At 43.9% G+C, this 22,574-nt stretch overlaps 1 protein-coding gene across 1 annotated transcript in view; it reads left to right on the top strand.

The window, feature by feature from the left end:
• TTC12 (tetratricopeptide repeat domain 12) overlaps positions 1-22,574 on the top strand; it is a 138,512-nt gene that overhangs the window by 80,457 nt on the left and 35,481 nt on the right. The gene's annotated exons all lie outside the window — the stretch shown is intronic.

Genomic DNA, 22,574 nt, shown 5'->3' on the forward strand with positions numbered 1-22,574 from the left:
CGAATATTTTTCACGTCTGCTTACTGTTTCCTAAATCACTGATGAAAAGTTTCTAAAGATAAATCATTTTGTGATGTTTATTAAAGTAGATGGAATATTCTTTTTGTGCTGTTTTTGCTTTTCTTACTATGTTGCATGGTTTTTCTTCTGAATGTTTTGTATTTGCCTTTTTTATGCTTTACTAGCTGTAGTACCCAGGTGTTGCCTGGGATAGTAACTGTTTCGCTGTCTCTCTCCCAGTGTCTGTCTGTCTCTGTCTGTCTGTATCAGTCTCTCTGTGTGTCTCTGTATCAATCTCTCCGTTTGACTCTGTATCATTTTCTCTGTCTGTCTCTCTCTTTGTCTGTGTCTGTCTGTCTCGTTCCCCGTCTGTCTCGTTCCCCGTCTGTCTCGTTCCCCGTCTGTCTCGTTCCCCGTCTGTCTCGTTCCCCGTCTGTCTCGTTCCCCGTCTGTCTCGTTCCCCGTCTGTCTCGTTCCAGGTCTGTCTATTTCCAGGTCTGTCTATTTCCAGGTCTGTCTCTTTCCAGGTCTATCACGTTCCAGGTCTATCACGTTCCAGGTCTGTCTCGCTCCCTGTCTCTTTCCTTGTCTCTGTCTCTTTCCCCATCTGTCTCTTTCCCCATCTGTCTCTTTCCCCATCTGTCTCTTTCCCCATCTGTCTCTTTCCCCATCTGTCTCTTTCCCCATCTGTCTCTTTCCCCATCTGTCTCTGTATCTTTCCTTTTCTCTTTACCTGTCTCTCTCTTTCCCTGTCTCTTTCCTTGTCTCTGTCTCTTTCCCGTCTGTCTCTTTCCCTGTCTCTGTACTTGTCTCGGTCTCTTTCCCTGTCTCTTTACATGACTGTCTCTTTCCCTGTCTCTTTACTTGTCTCTGTCTCTTTCCTCATCTTTTTCCTTGTCTCTGTCTCTTTCCCCGTCTGTCTCTTTCCCCATCTGTCTCTTTCCCCATCTGTCTCTTTCCCCATCTGTCTCTTTCCCCATCTGTCTCTGTCTCTTTCCTTTTCTCTTTACCTGTCTCTCTCTTTCCCTGTCTCTTTACTTGTCTCTGTCTCTTTCCTCATCTTTTTCCTTGTCTCTGTCTCTTTCCCTGTCTGTCTCTTTCCCCATCTGTCTCTTTCCCCATCTGTCTCTTTCCCCATCTGTCTCTTTCCCCATCTCTCTCTGTCTCTTTCCTTGTCTCTTTACCTGTCTCTGCCTCTTTCTCTGTCTCTTTCCTTGTCTCTGTCTCTTTCCCTGTCTCTTTACCTGTCTGTCTCTTTCCCTGTCTCTTTACTTGACTGTCTCTTTCCTCGTCTTTCCATGTCTCTGTCTCTTTCCCAGTCTGTCTCTTTCCTTGTCTCTGTCTCTTTCCTTGTCTCTTTACCTTTCTCTGTCTCTTTCCCTGTCTCTTTACTTGTCTCTGTCTCTTTCCCTGTCTCTTTACCTGTCTCTTTACTTGTCTCTGTCTCTTTACTTGTCTCTGTCTCTTTCCCCATCTGTCTCTTTCCCCATCTGTCTCTTTCCCCATCTGTCTCTTTCCCCATCTCTCTCTGTCTCTTTCCTTGTCTCTTTACCTGTCTGTCTCTTTCCCTGTCCCTGTACTTGTCTCTGTCTCTTTCCCTGTCTCTTTACCTGTCTCTGTCTCTTTCTCTGTCTCTTTTCCTGTCTCTTTACTTGTCTCTGTCTCTTTCCCTGTCTCTTTACTTGTCTCTGTCTCTTTCCCTGTCTCTTTACTTGTCTCTGTCTCTTTCCTTGTCTCTTTACTTGTCTCTGTCTCTTTCCCTGTCTCTTTACTTGTCTGTCTCTTTCCCTGTCTCTTTACTTGACTGAATAGGATAACTGAAGTGAGCACTAATATATATATTATGAGTGCAAGCCAAAACTTACATACTATATACGGATAAGGCTGCACATCAAACTTAGATAATAGTATAATGCCTCAAGCATATGGACAAATATTGGAATATACAATGAAAAATGCTACTTGCTAATTTGAACATGTGAATAATGAATTGCATACCTGCCATGAATATTAGGAAAAAGGAGATATTTAGCAATCGCATTGATCAATGTAACTGAGCCCCAAGGCCTCGTCAAGGCATATCTCTATATTGGGGTCCCTAGCTCTGTGACCCTAACTGTGTGTCATCTCATTGCAATTAAAAACTGCTATGGGTGGAGAGGGGTAACTAAGGACTTTCTTATATAGGAGATGGAAAAAACATGGCCGAAAGGGGCGGAGCTGTGTTCACATTCAGAAAAAAACTACATATAACTGAATAGGATAACTGAAGTGAGCACTAATATATATATTATGAGTGCAAGCCAAAAATTACATACTATATACGGATAAGGCTGCACATCAAACTTAGATAATAGTATAATGCCTCAAGCATATGGACAAATATTGGAATATACAATGAAAAATGCTACTTGCTAATTTGAACATGTGAATAATGAATTGCATACCTGCCATGAATATTAGGAAAAAGGAGATATTTAGCAATCGCATTGATCCATGTAACTGAGCCCCAAGGCCTCGTCAAGGCATATCTCTATATTGGGGTCCCTAGCTCTGTGACCCTAACTGTGTGTCATCTCATTGCAATTAAAAACTGCTATGGGTGGAGAGGGGTAACTAAGGACTTTCTTATATAGGAGATGGAAAAAACATGGCCGAAAGGGGCGGAGCTGTGTTCACATTCAGAAAAAAACTACATATAACTGAATAGGATAACTGAAGTGAGCACTAATATATATATTATGAGTGCAAGCCAAAAATTACATACTATATACGGATAAGGCTGCACATCAAACTTAGATAATAGTATAATGCCTCAAGCATATGGACAAATATTGGAATATACAATGAAAAATGCTACTTGCTAATTTGAACATGTGAATAATGAATTGCATACCTGCCATGAATATTAGGAAAAAGGAGATATTTAGCAATCGCATTGATCAATGTAACTGAGCCCCAAGGCCTCGTCAAGGCATATCTCTATATTGGGGTCCCTAGCTCTGTGACCCTAACTGTGTGTCATCTCATTGCAATTAAAAACTGCTATGGGTGGAGAGGGGTAACTAAGGACTTTCTTATATAGGAGATGGAAAAAACATGGCCGAAAGGGGCGGAGCTGTGTTCACATTCAGAAAAAAACTACATATAACTGAATAGGATAACTGAAGTGAGCACTAATATATATATTATGAGTGCAAGCCAAAAATTACATACTATATACGGATAAGGCTGCATGTTTTTTCCATCTCCTATATAAGAAAGTCCTTAGTTACCCCTCTCCACCCATAGCAGTTTTTAATTGCAATGAGATGACACACAGTTAGGGTCACAGAGCTAGGGACCCCAATATAGAGATATGCCTTGACGAGGCCTTGGGGCTCAGTTACATTGATCAATGCGATTGCTAAATATCTCCTTTTTCCTAATATTCATGGCAGGTATGCAATTCATTATTCACATGTTCAAATTAGCAAGTAGCATTTTTCATTGTATATTCCAATATTTGTCCATATGCTTGAGGCATTATACTATTATCTAAGTTTGATGTGCAGCCTTATCCGTATATAGTATGTAATTTTTGGCTTGCACTCATAATATATATATTAGTGCTCACTTCAGTTATCCTATTCAGTTATATGTAGTTTTTTTCTGAATGTGAACACAGCTCCGCCCCTTTCGGCCATGTTTTTTCCATCTCCTATATAAGAAAGTCCTTAGTTACCCCTCTCCACCCATAGCAGTTTTTAATTGCAATGAGATGACACACAGTTAGGGTCACAGAGCTAGGGACCCCAATATAGAGACATGCCTTGACGAGGCCTTGGGGCTCAGTTACATGGATCAATGCGATTGCTAAATATCTCCTTTTTCCTAATATTCATGGCAGGTATGCAATTCATTATTCACATGTTCAAATTAGCAAGTAGCATTTTTCATTGTATATTCCAATATTTGTCCATATGCTTGAGGCATTATACTATTATCTAAGTTTGATGTGCAGCCTTATCCGTATATAGTATGTAATTTTTGGCTTGCACTCATAATATATATATTAGTGCTCACTTCAGTTATCCTATTCAGTTATATGTAGTTTTTTTCTGAATGTGAACACAGCTCCGCCCCTTTCGGCCATGTTTTTTCCATCTCCTATATAAGAAAGTCCTTAGTTACCCCTCTCCACCCATAGCAGTTTTTAATTGCAATGAGATGACACACAGTTAGGGTCACAGAGCTAGGGACCCCAATATAGAGATATGCCTTGACGAGGCCTTGGGGCTCAGTTACATTGATCAATGCGATTGCTAAATATCTCCTTTTTCCTAATATTCATGGCAGGTATGCAATTCATTATTCACATGTTCAAATTAGCAAGTAGCATTTTTCATTGTATATTCCAATATTTGTCCATATGCTTGAGGCATTATACTATTATCTAAGTTTGATGTGCAGCCTTATCCGTATATAGTATGTAATTTTTGGCTTGCACTCATAATATATATATTAGTGCTCACTTCAGTTATCCTATTCAGTTATATGTAGTTTTTTTCTGAATGTGAACACAGCTCCGCCCCTTTCGGCCATGTTTTTTCCATCTCCTATATAAGAAAGTCCTTAGTTACCCCTCTCCACCCATAGCAGTTTTTAATTGCAATGAGATGACACACAGTTAGGGTCACAGAGCTAGGGACCCCAATATAGAGATATGCCTTGACGAGGCCTTGGGGCTCAGTTACATTGATCAATGCGATTGCTAAATATCTCCTTTTTCCTAATATTCATGGCAGGTATGCAATTCATTATTCACATGTTCAAATTAGCAAGTAGCATTTTTCATTGTATATTCCAATATTTGTCCATATGCTTGAGGCATTATACTATTATCTAAGTTTGATGTGCAGCCTTATCCGTATATAGTATGTAATTTTTGGCTTGCACTCATAATATATATATTAGTGCTCACTTCAGTTATCCTATTCAGTTATATGTAGTTTTTTTCTGAATGTGAACACAGCTCCGCCCCTTTCGGCCATGTTTTTTCCATCTCCTATATAAGAAAGTCCTTAGTTACCCCTCTCCACCCATAGCAGTTTTTAATTGCAATGAGATGACACACAGTTAGGGTCACAGAGCTAGGGACCCCAATATAGAGATATGCCTTGACGAGGCCTTGGGGCTCAGTTACATTGATCAATGCGATTGCTAAATATCTCCTTTTTCCTAATATTCATGGCAGGTATGCAATTCATTATTCACATGTTCAAATTAGCAAGTAGCATTTTTCATTGTATATTCCAATATTTGTCCATATGCTTGAGGCATTATACTATTATCTAAGTTTGATGTGCAGCCTTATCCGTATATAGTATGTAATTTTTGGCTTGCACTCATAATATATATATTAGTGCTCACTTCAGTTATCCTATTCAGTTATATGTAGTTTTTTTCTGAATGTGAACACAGCTCCGCCCCTTTCGGCCATGTTTTTTCCATCTCCTATATAAGAAAGTCCTTAGTTACCCCTCTCCACCCATAGCAGTTTTTAATTGCAATGAGATGACACACAGTTAGGGTCACAGAGCTAGGGACCCCAATATAGAGATATGCCTTGACGAGGCCTTGGGGCTCAGTTACATTGATCAATGCGATTGCTAAATATCTCCTTTTTCCTAATATTCATGGCAGGTATGCAATTCATTATTCACATGTTCAAATTAGCAAGTAGCATTTTTCATTGTATATTCCAATATTTGTCCATATGCTTGAGGCATTATACTATTATCTAAGTTTGATGTGCAGCCTTATCCGTATATAGTATGTAATTTTTGGCTTGCACTCATAATATATATATTAGTGCTCACTTCAGTTATCCTATTCAGTTATATGTAGTTTTTTTCTGAATGTGAACACAGCTCCGCCCCTTTCGGCCATGTTTTTTCCATCTCCTATATAAGAAAGTCCTTAGTTACCCCTCTCCACCCATAGCAGTTTTTAATTGCAATGAGATGACACACAGTTAGGGTCACAGAGCTAGGGACCCCAATATAGAGACATGCCTTGACGAGGCCTTGGGGCTCAGTTACATGGATCAATGCGATTGCTAAATATCTCCTTTTCTTTGTCGCTCCATTGGGAGACCCAGACAATTGGGTGTATAGCTATTGCCTCTGGAGGCCACACAAAGTATTACACTTAAAAGTGTAAGGCCCCTCCCCTTCTGGCTATACACCCCCAGTGGGATCACTGGCTCACCAGTTTTGTGCTTTGTGCGAAGGAGGCAACACATCCACGCATAGCTCCACTTTTTAGTCAGCAGCAGCTGCTGACTATGTCGGATGGAAGAAAAGAGGACACATATAGTGTCCCCAGCATGCTCCCTTCTCACCCCACTGTATGTCGGAGGTGTTTGTAAGGTTGAGGTACCCATTGCGGGTACGGCGGCAGGAGCCCACATGCTGATTCCTTCCCCATCCCTTTTTACAGGGCTCTGGGTGAAGTGGGATTTACCGGTCTCCAGGCACTGAGACCGTGCTCCATCTACAGCCCCTGGAGAAGATGCTGGATGGAGCGGAGTACATCAGGGACATGGCCCTGCTTCCTCAAGGTACTCTGTGTCCCCGTGCATTTGGCGCTCACACCGCAGCATGCTGGGTGTTGTAGTGCGCCGGGGGACATCAGCGCTGCGGCGCCTGTGCCATGGCCTCATTCAGCTTTGCTGAAGCAGGCTCACTTATGGGAATTGGTCGCGCCGGCCGCTGGGACTGCGGCGCGGCTGGCACTTGTAGTGCGCCGGGGACTTCAGCGCGGCCTGCGCTTTTACGGCGGCCGCGCTGATAACTAGAGTCCCCGGCTTTTGCGGCCTACTTCCGTTCGTTCCCGCCCCCAGACCTGCCAGTCAGGAGAGGGGCGGGACGCTGGCCACTTCCAGGAATCGGTCGCGCCGGCCGCTGGCAGCGGCGCGGCTGGCACTTGTGGTGCGCCGGGGACTTCAGCGCGGCCCGCGCTTTTACGGCGGCCGCGCTGATAACTAGAGTCCCCGGTTTTTGCGGCCTGCTTCCGTTCGTTCCCGCCCCCAGACCTGCCAGTCAGGAGAGGGGCGGGACGCTGGCCACTTCTATGAATCGGTCGCGCCGGCCACTGGAACTGCGGCGCGGCTGGCACTTGTGGTGCGCCGGGGACTTCAGCGCGGCCCGCGCTTTTACGGCGGCCGCGCTGTTAACTCGAGTCCCCGGCTTCTGGGCCTAGCTCCCTTCGTTACCGCCCACAGCCCTGACAGTCAGGGTAGGGGCGTGACGCTGCATAGAGCAGAGCTGAGAGCTGGAGTATGTTTTGCATACTCCACCCCTCTCACTGTGTGCACTGTGAATCCGGATTCCCGCACTTTCTCAGGCACGCCCACGGCTTCCTTCTCTACAAGGACACCGGCAGCCATTAGTGTCAGTTTCTGTACGATACAGAGACAAGTGTGGAAGACCCTGGCATTCTGATAGTCACACAATCGCTGTAACAGGCGTTAAGCAGCACCTGTGGTGCTAACCCCACTAATGCAGAAGTGCACTTATAGATATGCTTGTACTATATACATTGCACTGTTTGGTCGCACGTTGTATATACCCTCCTGGATTATGCGGAGGAGTTATCAGCATATTCTCTGTGTAAAACAAAGGTGCAGAACCACATGTTTTTCTATACAGCTGGTACAGCATGTACGGCTATACGGCCGGCAGGTACATAGACTCCCATTGTATGCACTAATGGCCAGGGGATGAGGACGGTGTCTGCAGTATTTACTGACAGTTTTTCTGAGACTATGGCTATGATACTAGAAGCCTAGCAGTCCGGACATGTCTCTCACAATATGGGCACTGTTGAATCATTGATCCATGGCCCCCCTCAGTGTGAATAACTAACAGCTCCGGGAATGTCACACGCATCCCAGAGTCACGGCTCTGCACGGACGTCAGTCCCAGACAGCCTAAGTGGGCTCGCTATGAGCGGCCTCGGTTTCATCAGGGTCCTAACAGAAGGACTCGCTGTGTAATGAGGCGGAAGTAGCGGCTCAGGATTCTGATCCTGAGACCGCTCTCAATCTGGATACACCTGATTGTGACGCCATAGTAAATAATCTTATAGCGTCCATCTATAGAATGTGGGTTATTTCTCACAGCTCCTCCAGTGGAGGAGTCAGCTTCACGTATTTTTCTGGACCACTCTGCCTTCAGAGAGGCAGTCCAGGAACACCACGCTTATCCAGATATGCGCTTCTCCAAACGGCTTAGGATACACGTTATCCCTGTCCCCTGACTTGGTCAAGGACTGGACCCAATGTCCCGAGCGGCATCCTCCAATCTCCAGGCTTGTAGCTAGATCCATAGTTGCAGTGGGAGATGGAACTGCAAACTCAAAGATGCCACTGACAGACAGATGGATCTCTGGTCGAAAGCCATCTATGAGGCTGTCGGCGCACCGTTGGCTCCGGCATTCTCTCCCTTGGGGCACTCCAAGCTATTTCAGCTTGTCTTACACAGATTGACACGGTTACACGTACATCTGTGCCGCAGGTGGCATCCTTAACCTCTCAAATGTCTGCATTTGTTTCTTACGCGATTCAGGTTGTCCTGGACTCTGCGAACCGTGCGGCGGTAGCCTCCGCTACTCCGTGTTTTTAAGCAGAGCCTGGTCTGCTCGTTAAGTGAATGGAAGGCAGATTCTGCTTCCAAAAAAGGTTGCCTAACCAGTTGCCTTTTTCTGCTGACCGACTGTTTGGTGAGCGTTGGATGTAACCATCAAACAGTCCAGGGGTAAGGATTCATCCTTTCCTCAGCCCGGACACAACAAACCCCAACAGAGCAAGAGGCAGTCGGGGTTTTCGGCCTTTTCGAGGCTCGGGCAGGTCCCATTTTTCCTCGTCCAATGTGGACTCAAAAGGATCAGAGGAGCTAAGATTCTTAGCGGGCTCAGTCTCGCCCAAAAAAGCGACAGTCTGAAAACCCGCTTCCAAGGCGGCTTCCTCATGACTTGCGGCCTCGGTCGGTAGCAGGCTCTCCCGCCTTGGCGATATTTAGCTGCCATAGGTCAATGACCATTGAGTGTGAGACATTCTGTCTCACGGGTACAGGATAGAGCTCACTTCTCGTCCTCCAACTCGATTCTTCAGAATTTCTCCACCTCCCGGCCGGGCCGCTGCTCTTCTGCAAACAGGGTGCACTCTATAGGCAGAAAGAGTGATGACCCCCGTTCCTCTTCAGGAACAAGGTCACGGTTTTTACCCCAAATTCTTTGCGGTACCTATAACAACGGGCCGTTCCGTCCCGTTCTGGATCTAAAAATGCTCAGCAAGCTCGTGGACACCAGGCGGTTCCGGATGGAATCCCTCCGCCATGTCATCGCCTCAAGGTCCCAAGGATATTTCCTAGCATCATTAGGCATCAAGGATGCTTATCCACACGTGCCGATTGATCCAGAGCACTAGCGTTTCTACGCTTCGTTATAGGAGACGAACACCCTCTGTTCGTAGCTCTACCTTCCGGCTAGCGACAGTCCAACTGGTCTTCGCCAAGGTCAGGGCAGCAGTAGTCACAGTCCTGCACTCTCAGGGTCACTCTGTGGTCCCGTATTTAGACGATCTACTTGTCAAGGCACTCTCTTAGGAAACATGCCAACACTGCCCGAACGTTGCGCTGGAGACTCTCTAGAGTTTTGGGTGGATCATCAACTTTTTAAAGTCAGATCCGACCCCGACCCTATCGATAACATATCTAGGCATAGAGTTTCTTACTCTCTCAGCGATAGTGAAGCTGCCGCTAGACAAACAGCATTCACTACGGGCTGCAAGCTCTTCTTTAAGAACCAGTCGCACACATTGAGACGCCTCATGCACTTCCTACGTAAGATGGTAGCAATGGAGGCAGTTCCTTTCGCGCAGTTTTACTGCGTCCACTACAATGGGACATTCTCCGCCAATGGGACGAGGAGTCGACGTCCCTCAACAGAGTCGTCGTTCTTTCTCAGGCGGCCAAGGAATCTCTACGGTGGTGGCTTCTTCTCACCTCTTGGTCAAAAAGAAGGTCCTTCCTATCCCCGTCCTGGGCGATAGTTACGACAGACGCGAGTCTATCAGGGTGGGGAGCAGTTTTTCTCCACTACAGCGCTCAGGGTACGTGGACTCAGCAAGAGTCCACTCTTCAGATCAATGTTCTTGAACACAGAGCAGTGTATCTTGCCCTACAATCCTTCCAACAGCGGCTGGAAAGCAAGCATATCCGACTTCAGTCGGACAGCTCCACAGCGGTGGCATACATCAACCACCAAGGAAGAACGCGCAACCGGCAAGCCTTCCAGGAAGTCCGGCAGGTTCTGATGTGGGTGGAAGACGCGGCATCCACCATATCCACAATTCACATCCCAAGTGTGGAAACTAGGAAGCTGACTTCCTAAGTCGCTGAGGTGTGGCCGAAAGAGTATGGTCTCCTCACCCGGACGGGTTTCAGGAGATCTGGCGCCGCTGACAGAGGCCGGACGTCGATCTAATGGCGTCACGGCACAACAACAATGTGCCAGCTTCATGGCACGGTTTCACAATCATCGAGCTCTGGCGGCAAACGCCTTAGTTCAGCATTGGTCGCAGTTCCAGCTACCTTAGGTGCCACCTCTGGCATTGTTGCCCAGAGTACTGCGCTAGATCAAGACCGACTGCGGCCGCGCCATCCTCGTCGCTACAAATTGGCCGAGGATGTTGTGGTACTCGGTTCTGTGGTGCCTCACGGTAGGCTAACCGGGGGCACTACCAGACCAATCAGACTGGCTGTCTCAAGGGCCATTCTTCCATTTGAATTCTACGGCCCTCAACCGGATGGTGTGGCATTGAGTCCTGGAACCTAGTGTCGTCAGGATTACCTCAGGACGTGGTTGCCACCATGAGACAGGCTAGCATACCAACGTCCGCCAAGATTGACCACAGGACGTGGAAGATGTTCTTATCTCGGTGCTCGGCGCAGGGTGTTTCTCCCTGGCCGGTTGCATCGTCTATGTTTCCTTCCTTCCTGCAATCTAGGTAGGAAAATGGGTTGTCGCTCAGTTCCCTTTAGGGACAAGTCTCAGCGCTATCTGTATTTTTTCAGAAACGACGACTTCCTCAGGTACGCACGTTCCTACGGGGAGTTTGTCTTCTCAGCACTCCGTACAAGCGGCCGTTAGAGCCCTGAGATCTGAACAAGGTTCTAATTGCTCTCCAGATGCCGCCTTTCGAGCCTTTGAACGATGTCTCCCTTCCCGTTTTTCACGGGAAGTGGCCTTCTAGTAACGGTCTCGTCTCTTAGGAGAGTTTCCGAGCTAGCAACGCTCTCATACAAACTCCCTTCCTGGTCCTTCACCAGGACAGGGTAGTTCTGCGTCCGGTTCCGGAATTTCTCCCTAAGGTGGTATCCCATTTTCATATCAATCAGGATATCACCTCACCTTCTTTGTGTCCTCGTCCAGTCCATCAATTTCAGAAAGATTTGCATCTGTTGGTTCTGGTGAGAGCACTCAGGTTCTACTTCCCGCATGGCGCTCCTGCGCCACCCGGATGCACTCTTTGTCCTTGTCGCTGGTCGGCGTAAACAGTCGCAAGCTTCCAGATCCACCCTTGCTCGGGGGCTCGAGGAACCAATTCTTGAAACCTACAGTTCTACTGGGCTTCTGGTTCTCTCAAGGCCGAAGGCCCATTCTACCAGAGCCGTGGGTGCATCCTGGGCATTACGGCACCAGGCTACGGCTCAGCAGGTGTGTCAGGCACCCACCTGGTCGAGTCTACTTACTTTTACCAAGCATTATCAGATGCATACCTACGCTTCGGCAGACGCCAGCCTAGGTAGATAAGTCATTCAGGCGGCGGTTGGCCACCTGTAGGAGAGGGCCGTTTGACGGCCCTATCATGAGGTATTCTTTTACCCACCCAGGGATTGCTTTTGGACATCCCAATTGTCTGGGTCTCCCAATGGAGCGACAAAGAAGAAGGGAATTTTGTTTACTTACCGTAAATTCCTTTTCTTCTAGCTCCAATTGGGAGACCCAGCACCCGCCCTGTTTTCTCGGGGTTTTTCTGTTTTTTCGGGTACACATGTTGTTCATGTGGTATGGTTCAGTTCTCCGATGTTTCCGCGGATTGAATTGGTCTTTAAACCAGTTATTGGCTTTCCTCCTTCTTGCTTTGGCACTAAAACTGGTGAGCCAGTGATCCCACTGGGGGTGTATAGCCAGAAGGGGAGGGGCCTTACACTTTTAAGTGTAATACTTTGTGTGGCCTCCAGAGGCAATAGCTATACACCCAATTGTCTGGGTCTCCCAATTGGAGCTAGAAGAAAAGGAATTTACGGTAAGTAAACAAAATTCCCTTCTTTCCTAATATTCATGGCAGGTATGCAATTCATTATTCACATGTTCAAATTAGCAAGTAGCATTTTTCATTGTATATTCCAATATTTGTCCATATGCTTGAGGCATTATACTATTATCTAAGTTTGATGTGCAGCCTTATCCGTATATAGTATGTAATTTTTGGCTTGCACTCATAATATATATATTAGTGCTCACTTCAGTTATCCTATTCAGTTATATGTAGTTTTTTTCTGAATGTGAACACAGCTCCGCCCCTTTCGGCCATGTTTTTTCCATCTCCTATATAAGAAAGTCCTTAGTTACCCCTCTCCACCCATAGCAGTTTTTAATTGCAATGAGATGACACACAGTTAGGGTCACAGAGCTAGGGACCCCAATATAGAGATATGCCTTGACGAGGCCTTGGGGCTCAGTTACATTGATCAATGCGATTGCTAAATATCTCCTTTTTCCTAATATTCATGGCAGGTATGCAATTCATTATTCACATGTTCAAATTAGCAAGTAGCATTTTTCATTGTATATTCCAATATTTGTCCATATGCTTGAGGCATTATACTATTATCTAAGTTTGATGTGCAGCCTTATCCGTATATAGTATGTAATTTTTGGCTTGCACTCATAATATATATATTAGTGCTCACTTCAGTTATCCTATTCAGTTATATGTAGTTTTTTTCTGAATGTGAACACAGCTCCGCCCCTTTCGGCCATGTTTTTTCCATCTCCTATATAAGAAAGTCCTTAGTTACCCCTCTCCACCCATAGCAGTTTTTAATTGCAATGAGATGACACACAGTTAGGGTCACAGAGCTAGGGACCCCAATATAGAGATATGCCTTGACGAGGCCTTGGGGCTCAGTTACATTGATCAATGCGATTGCTAAATATCTCCTTTTTCCTAATATTCATGGCAGGTATGCAATTCATTATTCACATGTTCAAATTAGCAAGTAGCATTTTTCATTGTATATTCCAATATTTGTCCATATGCTTGAGGCATTATACTATTATCTAAGTTTGATGTGCAGCCTTATCCGTATATAGTATGTAATTTTTGGCTTGCACTCATAATATATATATTAGTGCTCACTTCAGTTATCCTATTCAGTTATATGTAGTTTTTTTCTGAATGTGAACACAGCTCCGCCCCTTTCGGCCATGTTTTTTCCATCTCCTATATAAGAAAGTCCTTAGTTACCCCTCTCCACCCATAGCAGTTTTTAATTGCAATGAGATGACACACAGTTAGGGTCACAGAGCTAGGGACCCCAATATAGAGATATGCCTTGACGAGGCCTTGGGGCTCAGTTACATTGATCAATGCGATTGCTAAATATCTCCTTTTTCCTAATATTCATGGCAGGTATGCAATTCATTATTCACATGTTCAAATTAGCAAGTAGCATTTTTCATTGTATATTCCAATATTTGTCCATATGCTTGAGGCATTATACTATTATCTAAGTTTGATGTGCAGCCTTATCCGTATATAGTATGTAATTTTTGGCTTGCACTCATAATATATATATTAGTGCTCACTTCAGTTATCCTATTCAGTTATATGTAGTTTTTTTCTGAATGTGAACACAGCTCCGCCCCTTTCGGCCATGTTTTTTCCATCTCCTATATAAGAAAGTCCTTAGTTACCCCTCTCCACCCATAGCAGTTTTTAATTGCAATGAGATGACACACAGTTAGGGTCACAGAGCTAGGGACCCCAATATAGAGACATGCCTTGACGAGGCCTTGGGGCTCAGTTACATGGATCAATGCGATTGCTAAATATCTCCTTTTTCCTAATATTCATGGCAGGTATGCAATTCATTATTCACATGTTCAAATTAGCAAGTAGCATTTTTCATTGTATATTCCAATATTTGTCCATATGCTTGAGGCATTATACTATTATCTAAGTTTGATGTGCAGCCTTATCCGTATATAGTATGTAATTTTTGGCTTGCACTCATAATATATATATTAGTGCTCACTTCAGTTATCCTATTCAGTTATATGTAGTTTTTTTCTGAATGTGAACACAGCTCCGCCCCTTTCGGCCATGTTTTTTCCATCTCCTATATAAGAAAGTCCTTAGTTACCCCTCTCCACCCATAGCAGTTTTTAATTGCAATGAGATGACACACAGTTAGGGTCACAGAGCTAGGGACCCCAATATAGAGATATGCCTTGACGAGGCCTTGGGGCTCAGTTACATTGATCAATGCGATTGCTAAATATCTCCTTTTTCCTAATATTCATGGCAGGTATGCAATTCATTATTCACATGTTCAAATTAGCAAGTAGCATTTTTCATTGTATATTCCAATATTTGTCCATATGCTTGAGGCATTATACTATTATCTAAGTTTGATGTGCAGCCTTATCCGTATATAGTATGTAATTTTTGGCTTGCACTCATAATATATATATTAGTGCTCACTTCAGTTATCCTATTCAGTTATATGTAGTTTTTTTCTGAATGTGAACACAGCTCCGCCCCTTTCGGCCATGTTTTTTCCATCTCCTATATAAGAAAGTCCTTAGTTACCCCTCTCCACCCATAGCAGTTTTTAATTGCAATGAGATGACACACAGTTAGGGTCACAGAGCTAGGGACCCCAATATAGAGATATGCCTTGACGAGGCCTTGGGGCTCAGTTACATTGATCAATGCGATTGCTAAATATCTCCTTTTTCCTAATATTCATGGCAGGTATGCAATTCATTATTCACATGTTCAAATTAGCAAGTAGCATTTTTCATTGTATATTCCAATATTTGTCCATATGCTTGAGGCATTATACTATTATCTAAGTTTGATGTGCAGCCTTATCCGTATATAGTATGTAATTTTTGGCTTGCACTCATAATATATATATTAGTGCTCACTTCAGTTATCCTATTCAGTTATATGTAGTTTTTTTCTGAATGTGAACACAGCTCCGCCCCTTTCGGCCATGTTTTTTCCATCTCCTATATAAGAAAGTCCTTAGTTACCCCTCTCCACCCATAGCAGTTTTTAATTGCAATGAGATGACACACAGTTAGGGTCACAGAGCTAGGGACCCCAATATAGAGATATGCCTTGACGAGGCCTTGGGGCTCAGTTACATTGATCAATGCGATTGCTAAATATCTCCTTTTTCCTAATATTCATGGCAGGTATGCAATTCATTATTCACATGTTCAAATTAGCAAGTAGCATTTTTCATTGTATATTCCAATATTTGTCCATATGCTTGAGGCATTATACTATTATCTAAGTTTGATGTGCAGCCTTATCCGTATATAGTATGTAATTTTTGGCTTGCACTCATAATATATATATTAGTGCTCACTTCAGTTATCCTATTCAGTTATATGTAGTTTTTTTCTGAATGTGAACACAGCTCCGCCCCTTTCGGCCATGTTTTTTCCATCTCCTATATAAGAAAGTCCTTAGTTACCCCTCTCCACCCATAGCAGTTTTTAATTGCAATGAGATGACACACAGTTAGGGTCACAGAGCTAGGGACCCCAATATAGAGATATGCCTTGACGAGGCCTTGGGGCTCAGTTACATTGATCAATGCGATTGCTAAATATCTCCTTTTTCCTAATATTCATGGCAGGTATGCAATTCATTATTCACATGTTCAAATTAGCAAGTAGCATTTTTCATTGTATATTCCAATATTTGTCCATATGCTTGAGGCATTATACTATTATCTAAGTTTGATGTGCAGCCTTATCCGTATATAGTATGTAATTTTTGGCTTGCACTCATAATATATATATTAGTGCTCACTTCAGTTATCCTATTCAGTTATATGTAGTTTTTTTCTGAATGTGAACACAGCTCCGCCCCTTTCGGCCATGTTTTTTCCATCTCCTATATAAGAAAGTCCTTAGTTACCCCTCTCCACCCATAGCAGTTTTTAATTGCAATGAGATGACACACAGTTAGGGTCACAGAGCTAGGGACCCCAATATAGAGATATGCCTTGACGAGGCCTTGGGGCTCAGTTACATTGATCAATGCGATTGCTAAATATCTCCTTTTTCCTAATATTCATGGCAGGTATGCAATTCATTATTCACATGTTCAAATTAGCAAGTAGCATTTTTCATTGTATATTCCAATATTTGTCCATATGCTTGAGGCATTATACTATTATCTAAGTTTGATGTGCAGCCTTATCCGTATATAGTATGTAATTTTTGGCTTGCACTCATAATATATATATTAGTGCTCACTTCAGTTATCCTATTCAGTTATATGTAGTTTTTTTCTGAATGTGAACACAGCTCCGCCCCTTTCGGCCATGTTTTTTCCATCTCCTATATAAGAAAGTCCTTAGTTACCCCTCTCCACCCATAGCAGTTTTTAATTGCAATGAGATGACACACAGTTAGGGTCACAGAGCTAGGGACCCCAATATAGAGATATGCCTTGACGAGGCCTTGGGGCTCAGTTACATTGATCAATGCGATTGCTAAATATCTCCTTTTTCCTAATATTCATGGCAGGTATGCAATTCATTATTCACATGTTCAAATTAGCAAGTAGCATTTTTCATTGTATATTCCAATATTTGTCCATATGCTTGAGGCATTATACTATTATCTAAGTTTGATGTGCAGCCTTATCCGTATATAGTATGTAATTTTTGGCTTGCACTCATAATATATATATTAGTGCTCACTTCAGTTATCCTATTCAGTTATATGTAGTTTTTTTCTGAATGTGAACACAGCTCCGCCCCTTTCGGCCATGTTTTTTCCATCTCCTATATAAGAAAGTCCTTAGTTACCCCTCTCCACCCATAGCAGTTTTTAATTGCAATGAGATGACACACAGTTAGGGTCACAGAGCTAGGGACCCCAATATAGAGATATGCCTTGACGAGGCCTTGGGGCTCAGTTACATTGATCAATGCGATTGCTAAATATCTCCTTTTTCCTAATATTCATGGCAGGTATGCAATTCATTATTCACATGTTCAAATTAGCAAGTAGCATTTTTCATTGTATATTCCAATATTTGTCCATATGCTTGAGGCATTATACTATTATCTAAGTTTGATGTGCAGCCTTATCCGTATATAGTATGTAATTTTTGGCTTGCACTCATAATATATATATTAGTGCTCACTTCAGTTATCCTATTCAGTTATATGTAGTTTTTTTCTGAATGTGAACACAGCTCCGCCCCTTTCGGCCATGTTTTTTCCATCTCCTATATAAGAAAGTCCTTAGTTACCCCTCTCCACCCATAGCAGTTTTTAATTGCAATGAGATGACACACAGTTAGGGTCACAGAGCTAGGGACCCCAATATAGAGATATGCCTTGACGAGGCCTTGGGGCTCAGTTACATTGATCAATGCGATTGCTAAATATCTCCTTTTTCCTAATATTCATGGCAGGTATGCAATTCATTATTCACATGTTCAAATTAGCAAGTAGCATTTTTCATTGTATATTCCAATATTTGTCCATATGCTTGAGGCATTATACTATTATCTAAGTTTGATGTGCAGTCTTTACTTGACTGTCTCTTTCCTCGTCTTTCCTTGTCTCTGTCTCTTTCCTTGTCTCTGTCTCTTTCCCCATCTGTCTCTTTCCCCATCTCTGTCTCTTTCCTTGTCTCTTTACCTGTCTCTGTCTCTCTCCCTGTCTCTTTACTTGTCTGTCTCTTTCCCTGTCTCTGTACTTGTCTCGGTCTCTTTCCTCGTATCTTTCCTTGTCTCTGTCTCTTTCCCTGTCTGTCTCTTTCCCTGTCTCTTTCCTTGTCTCTGTCTCTTTCCTTGTCTCTGTCTCTTTCCTTGTCTCTGTCTCTTTCCTTGTCTCTGTCTCTTTCCTTGTCTCTGTCTCTTTCCTTGTCTCTGTCTCTTTCCCCGTCTCTGTCTCTTTCCCCGTCTCTGTCTCTTTCCCCGTCTGTCTCTTTCCCCGTCTGTCTCTTTCCCCGTCTGTCTCTTTCCTCGTCTGTCTCTGTCTCTTTCCTTGTCTCTTTCCCTGTCTCTTTACTTGTCTCTGTCTCTTTCCCTGCCTTTTGTCTCTGTTTCTTTCCCCATCTGTCTCTTTCCCAGTCTGTCTCTGTCTCATTCCTTGTCTCTTCCCCTGTCTCTTTACTTGTCTCTGTCTCTTTCCCTGTCTCTGTACTTGTCTTTGTCTATTTCCCTGTCTCTTTATTTGACAGTCTCTTTCTCTGTCTCTTTCCTTGTCTCAGTCTCTTTCCCAGTCTGTCTCTTTCCCAGTCTGTCTCTTTCCCTGTCTCTTTACTTGTCTGTCTCTTTCCCTGTCTGTCTTTCTGTCTGTCTGCCTCTGTCTGTCTCTTTGACTGTCTGTATCTCTTTGTCTCTTTCTGTGTCACCATCGATATCATATTACCTCACACATAAGCATAAGCTTCTTATACTAACAGCTTATTTTGTTCCTATAGCAACCAATCACAGCTGCTATTAATGAGCTTTAGCTCGCAGCTCCATTGACTTTAATGGAGGCAGTTTTTTTTGGAGTGTAACTGTAAAGCGCGGGATTCAATTTTCCCATTCAAACATAGTCTATGACATTCCCTGAGTCCCATGAAGTGTCTGTGCAAAATTTCATGATTGGAAATGCAACAGTGCAGATTCCTTTAGCGGACATACACACATTTATACACACAGACACACACACACACACACACACACACTCAGCTTTATATTTTAGATTATTCTGTCTTCAATCTGCTTTGAGCTTATTTACACTCTCGTCTTGTTCAAGGCTCTGTTCACACAATGTGTTTTTGCTGCTTTTTTTCTGCAGACAAAATCTGCTCTATGGCAGTAAAAAAAAGCCGCTTCCAAAAAGCAAGTGTTGTTGGTTTTTTGTTGCCTTTTTTGGCTTTATTTTTGGTTTATCATTTGTCTACAGCGAACGTTTAATAAAGTTAGCTTTATTCTGCACAAAAGCAGAAAAAATACAGCGGTTGCGTTTTTTGCTCTCTTTCTCCTTGCTTTTAATAGTGAAAAAAACACTGATATAAAGGTAATCCACAAAAAGAGGAATAAAAATTCCCCCAATAAATTTCAACAATTATTCACAGCAACAAAAGGGCAACAGTGTTTACCTGCCCTGGTCACAGAATCTAATGCACCAACAAGACGTAGCCAAACCCCTTAATAAAGATGGAGGCAACAGGTGCAAAACACTGATGGAGCAACCACTCACACACTGCCACTCCATGGAGGGGGTGATTGCTTTGTGACACCCCTGAGGCATCAGGTGCCACAGGGTATTGCATCCAGTAACAGGTGCGGTGCTAACCACAGGTTCCTGGAAGACCAGTGCCGGTAAATACCATTCAAACACACATAATTCTACCTTTTCCCAGACTGGGTAACAGTCTAGAGATGGATGGATGGCCACCTATTGGTCGGGACTTATCCAATCCGCTAGTCAGAAACCCGGGAGCAGGGGGGTCTAGTGAGTGCAGTTGACTGTAGACTGACATCTTGACAGACGGTCAGTCAATGAGAAGTCGGTCAGAAGTTGCCGTTCAGACAGAAAGTGTGAAGTGACTTGTTGGCCTAAAGGAGTACGGTCGCCAGGGAGAGTTCGGTGTGAGCACTCACGGGACTAGAAGCACCGGCAGGGTGCAGAGCCCTAGTTCAGGAAGACGCTTCAAGCTCACCTGATAAGTCTGCTTGGTGAGGGGACCATCAGGATTCCTTACCAACGTTAGTGTCTGGGTCACAACAGCAAAGAGGGAACGTGGACAGAGATGCAACCCAAGAGAGGTTCAAGGTGCCTGTCGTACGGACCAGAACAGAGACAACAGGAGGAGACCCAAGAACACTTCAATCCACAGGGACCCACCAATTGCAAGAGGGTGCAAGGAAGTAAAGCTCACTAAATCACCACACCGGCACTGGGATCAAGGGAATACCGGATTACCTGAGGCCCAGATTGGTAGAGACCAGCACCAGCTAGGTTGCAGCTTCACAGAACCAGTGAGTAAAGAACAAGTTAAAGTGCAGCCCCTCTGTTGTCTGAATTCTTCCAGCACCTCTGTATCACCATACTACAACCACCATCACCCTTCCCTGGGGCCTAGCTCTACTTGCGGAGGGCCATATCATCCAAGCTGCTCCATACCACCAGCCCCAGTGGTGAGAGACTTTGCAGCGGCGGCTTTCCCCATATAGCCGCATACCGCAAGTGACATCACGAAAAACATTTTATTTAATTTCCTTCTTTCTTTTAAGCGACCTCCAGGGTCGTGGAATCGGGCACTGGCCACCCGTGATATGTCCCTGTGATTCAAGGCCCGGGACCTAGTCCCTCACAGGCCCTGGGATGTGTCAGCTTGGTATTAAAATTGCACACATGTGACTAATAGGCTGTAAGCCAGACACTGTGCACCTATGTGTGTGAATGGCACCCTATACAAGCCATAATGTGTGCAGTTGTAATACTAAGCAATCACCACCTCCATGAACTGGTAGTATGTGAGTGGTTGCTCCATCAGTGTTTTGCACCTGTTGCCTGCATCTTTATTAAAGGGTTTTGCTGTATCCCTCCCCAATACACGATTCCTCGAACTTCCTCAGGAGTGCATCTCAGAAATAGAGACACAGAGGGAGAGAGACACAGAGAGAAAGAGACAGAGAGAGAGAGGTAGAGAGAAAGAGACAGAGAGAGAGAGAGAGGTAGAGAGAAAGACAGAGAGAGACAGACAGAGGTAGAGAGAGACAGAGGGAGAGGAACATATTATCATGGGCAACGCCGGGTACTACAGCTAATATATATATATATATATATATATATATATATATATATTATCTACAGTACAGACCAAAGGTTTGGACACACCTTCTCATTCAAAGAGTTTTCTTTATTTTCATGACTCTAAAACTTGTAGATTCACATTGAAGGCATCAAAACTATGAATTAACACATGTGGAATGAAATACTTAAAGAAGTGTGAAACAACTGAAAATATGTCTTATATTCTAGGTTCTTCAGAGTAGCCACCTTTTGCTTTGACTACTACTTTACACACTCTTGGCATTCTCTTGATGAGCTTCAAGAGGTAGTCACCGGAAATGGTCTTCCAACAGTCTTGAAGGAGTTCCCAGAGATGCTTAGCACTTGTTGGCCCTTTTGCCTTCTCTCTGTGGTCCAACTCACCCCAAACTATCTCGATTGGGTTCAGGTCTGGTGACTGTGGAGACCAGGTCATCTGGCGTAGCACCCCATCACTCTCCTTCTTAGTCAAATAGCCCTTACACAGCCTGGAGGTGTGTTTGGGGTCATTGTCCTGTTGAAAAAGAAATGATGGTCCAACTAAATCCAAACCAGACGGAATGCAAACGGTGCAAGATGCTGTGGTAGCCATGCTGGTTCTGTATGCCTTCAATTTTGAATAAATCCCCAACAGTGTCACCAGCAAAGCCCCCCCACACCATCACACCTCCTCCTCCATGCTTCACGGTGGGAACCAGCCATGTAGAGTCAATCCGTTCACCTTTTCTACAAAGACACGGTGGTTGCAACCAAAGATCTCAAATTTGGACTCATCAGACCAAAGCACAGATTTCCACTGGTCTAATGTCCATTCCTTGTGTTCTTTAGCCCAAACAAGTCTCTTCGGCTTGTTGCCTGTCCTTAGCAGTGGTTTCCTAGCAGCTATTTTACCATGAAAGCTGCTGCACAAAGTCTCCTCCTAATAGTTGTTCTAGAGATGAGAAGGTGTGTCCAAACTTTTGGTCTGTACTGTATATTTTATATATATATATATATATATATATATGCGCTATTCTCGCTTCTAAAAATACTGTTAAGCTTTAAGGACCGCTAAGCAGGAACGGAATGTTACTGAGATGTTTTATTGTAGACATGTCTCCTTCCTTCTCTGTTCCTATATCGGGTTCTCAGACTTTCCGACCAATTAATGGGACAGATTGGCTATTGTGCCTCGTGCTGGAGACACCGGAAAGAAGTTTTACAATTGTCAGTCTCAATTTTTTAACTAACAACGCGAAAACTTTTTTGTTCACGTTTTCAAGAGCGTAATTTGGGCTTGTAGCGAGGTGACAGGTTCACTTCAACATAATCGCCCTGATGTGAAAAAGAAGAGCGGGATCCTTTTATCGGCCTCGGAGGAAGCTGTGTGTGCACTGGTACGAGCCACAGCCGGGGACGGACAGCGCTCTGCATGTGACTGTCAGA

This window comes from Anomaloglossus baeobatrachus, chromosome 11 (assembly GCF_048569485.1).
Source record: "Anomaloglossus baeobatrachus isolate aAnoBae1 chromosome 11, aAnoBae1.hap1, whole genome shotgun sequence".
NCBI lineage: Eukaryota > Metazoa > Chordata > Amphibia > Anura > Aromobatidae > Anomaloglossus > Anomaloglossus baeobatrachus.